Consider the following 3,941-nt stretch of genomic DNA (forward strand, 5'->3'; position numbering starts at 1 on the left):
GGAGCAGTCTCTGGATTGTCCTTCCTTCAGTCTCTGCTCCATAGTTAATCTCTACAACTCCTTCCATGTGTATTTTCCCCCTTTTAAGAAGGAGTGAAGTATCTACACTTTGGTCTTCCTTCTTCCCCTGAGTTTTTATGGTTTGTGGATTATATCTTGGGTATTGTAAGCTTCTGGGCTAATATCTACCCATCAGAGAGTGCATACCATGTGTGTTCTTTGTGATTGGATTATCTCACTCAGGATTGTACCCTCCAGATTCAACCATTTGCCTAAGAATTTCATAAATTCATTGTTTTTTAATAGCTGAGTAGTACTCCATTGTGTAGATGTACTAAATTTTCTGAATCCATTCATCTGTTGAGGGACATCTGGGTTCTTTGCAGCTTCTGGCTATTATAAATTAGGCTGCTATAGACATAGTGGAGCATGTGTCCTTATTACATATTGGAGCATCTTCTGGGTATATGCCCAGGAGTGATATTACTGGGTCCTCAGGTAGTACTATGTCCAATTTTCTAAGGAAATGCCAAACTGATTTGCAGAGTGGTTGTACCAGCTTGCAATCCCACCAGCAATGAACGAGTGTTCTTTTTTCTCCACAATCTGCTGTCATCTGAGTTCTTGATCTTAGCCATTCTGACTGGTGTGAGGTAGAATCTCAGGATTGTTTTGATTTGCATTTGCCTGATGACTAAGATTGCTGGACATTTCTTTAGGTGCTTCTCAGCCATATGGTATTCCTCAGTTGAGAATTCTTTTATAGCTCTGTACCCCATATTTTAGTATGGTTATTTGTTTCCCTGGAGTCTAACTTCTTGAGTTCTTTGTATATAATGGATATTGCCCCTCTGTGGGATGTAGGATTGGTAAAGATCTTTTCCCAATCTGTTAGTTGCAGTTTTGTCCTATTGACAGTGTCTTTTGCCTTACAGAAGCTTTGCAATTTTATGAGGTTCTTTTTGTCAATTCTTGATCTTAGAGCATTAGCTATTGGTGTTATGTTCAGGAAATATTCCCCTGTTTCCATGTGCTCCAGGCTCCTCCCCACTTTCTTTTCTATTAGTTTAAGTGTATCTGGTTTTATGTGGATTTCTTTGATCCACTTGGACTTGAGCTTTGTACAAGGAGATAAGAATGGATTGTTTTACATTCTTCTACATGCTAAATACCAGTTGAGCCAGCACCATTTGTTGAAAATGCTGTCTTTTTTTCTAGTGGATGGTTTTAGCTCCTTTGTCAAAGATCAAGTGACCATAGGTGTGTGGGTTCATTTTGGGGTACTCATTTCTATTCCATTGATCTACCTGCCTGTCACTCTACCAATATCATGTAGTTTTTATCACAATAACTCTGTAGTACAGCTTGAAGTCAGGGATGGTAATTCCACCAGAATTTCTTTTATAGTTGAGAATAGGTAGGGAGAGAGTGGGCATCCTTGTCTAGTCCCTGATTTTAGTGGGATTTCTTCAAGTTCCTCACCATTTAGTTTGATGTTGGCTATTGGTTTTCTGTATATTGCTTTTACTATGTTCAAATAAGAGCCTTGAATTCCTGATCTTTCCAAGACTTTTATCATGAAGGGAAATTGGATTTTGTCAAATGCTTTCTCAGCATCTAATGATATGATCATATGCTTTTTTTTCTTTGAGTTTGTTTATATAGTGGAATATATTGATGGATTTCCATATATTGACGCATCCCTTCATCACTGGGATGAAGCCTACTTGATCATGATGGGTGATCATTTCTATGTGTTCTTGGATTCAGTTTGCAAGAATTTTATTGAGTATTTTTGCATCAATATTCATAAAGGAAATTGGTCTGAAGTTCTCTTTCTTTGTTGAGTCTTTGTGTGGTTTAGGTATAAGAGTAATTGTGGCTTCATAGAACAAATTGGATGTAGTACCTTCTGTTTCTACTTTGTGGAATAGTTTGAGGAGTATTGGTATTAGGTTTTCTTTGAAGGGCTGATAAAATTCTGCACTAAACCAATCTAGTCCTGGGCTTTTTGTGGATAGGGAACTATTAATGATTGTTTCTATTTCATTAGGGGATATGGAAATGTTTAGATCATTTTTCTGATCTTGATTTAACTTTGGTACCAGTTATCTGTCTAGAAAATTGTCCATTTCATCCAGGTTTTCCAGTTTTGTTGAGTATAAGCTTTTGAAGTAGGATCTCATGATTTTTTTGGATTTCCTCAGTTTCTGTTGTTGTGTCTGCCTTTTCTTTTCTGATCTTGTTAATTAGGATACTGTCTTGGTGCCCTCTAGTTAGTCTGGCTAATGGTTTATCTACTTGGTTGATCTTCTCAAAGAATCAGCTCCTGGTTTGGTAGATTCTGTGTATAATTCTTTTTGTTTCCAGTTGCTTGATTTCAGCCCTGAGTTTGATCATTTCCTCCCATTTACTCCTCTTGGGATAATTTTCTTCTTTTTGTTTCAGGGCTTTCAGATATGTTGTCAAGCTGCTAGTGTATGCTCTCTCCAGTTTTTTTTTTTTTTTTTTTTTTTTTTTTTTTTTTTTTTGGAGGCACTCAGAGCTATAAGTTTTCCTATTAGGACTGCTTTTATTGTGTCCCATAAGATTGGGTATGTTGTGGCTTCATTTTTATTAAACTCTAAAAGCCTTTAATTTCTTTCCTTTTTTCATTCTTGAACAAGTTATTATTTTGTAGAGTGTTGTTCATCTTGCACGTGTATGTGGGCTTTCTATTGTTTATGTTATTATTGAGGAGCAGCCTTAGTCTGTGGTGATCTGATAGGTTGCATCAAATTATTTCAATCTTCTTGTATGTGTTGAGGCCTGTTTTGTGACAGTTTATATGGTCAATTTTGTAGAAGTTAGCATGAGGTGCTGAGAAGAAGGTATATACTCTTGTTTTATGATAAAATTTTCTATAGATATCTATAAAATCCGTTTGTTTCATAACTTCTGTTAGCTTTACTGTATCTCTGTTTAATTTCTTTCTCCATGATTTGATCATTTATGAGAGTGGGTTGTTGAAGTCACTGATTATTATTTTGTGCAGTACAATGTGTGCTTTGAGCTTTAGTAAAGTTTCTTTTATGAATGTGGTCACCCTTGCATTTGGAGCATAGATGTTCAGAATTGAGAGTTCATCTTGATAGATTTTACCTTTGATGGGTATGAAGTTTCCCTCCTTTTTTTTGATAACTTTACATTGAAAGTCAATTTTATTTGTTATTAGAGTGGCTCCTCCAGCTTCAAGACTAGCAGGCACCACAATGGTCAGTGTTTTGACTGTGGGATAACAATTCTATCTGTCACTTGGAAAAATATTTTCTATCCTTTTACTCTGAGGTAGTGTCTATCTTTGTCACTCATGTGGGTTGGCTGTATGCAAAAAAAAGATGTTGGGTCCTGTTTAAGTAACCATTCTGTTAGTGTATGTCTTTATTGGATAGCTGAGTCCATTGATATTAATAGATATTAAGGAAAAGTAATTGTTTCCTGTTATTTTTGTTGTTAGAGTTGAAAGCAATAGCTTTCCTGTGCTTCTCCTTCAGCTTGGCAGCTTTCTTCTACGACTGCTTGTCATCTGCTACAGTGTTGTTGCATATCTTTCCTAGTTTCTTTGCAACATCAACAATGGATGAACCAGGATGCTCACCTTTGATTTTTGGGCAGGACTCAGAACATAAGAAGGCCAAAGGAGGCCTCTTAGTTGCTTTATGGTCCTTGAACTTCTTTTTGGTCTTCCCTTTGGGGGATGAGATAGGTTTTCATTTCTCTTTCATAACGAGCCTTGTCAGCCTTTGCCATGTCTTTAAATTTCCCCTTTTCTTTAGAAGACATGGTTTTCCACCTCTCTGAGCACTTCTTGGAGAACTCTGAGAAATTTTTTTATTAGATATTTTCTTTATTTACATGTAAATTTCTCCATCCCCAGTTTCCCCTCTGAAAAACAAAGAAAC

Source organism: Mastomys coucha, chromosome X (assembly GCF_008632895.1).
Source record: "Mastomys coucha isolate ucsf_1 chromosome X, UCSF_Mcou_1, whole genome shotgun sequence".
Classification (NCBI taxonomy): Eukaryota; Metazoa; Chordata; class Mammalia; order Rodentia; family Muridae; genus Mastomys; species Mastomys coucha.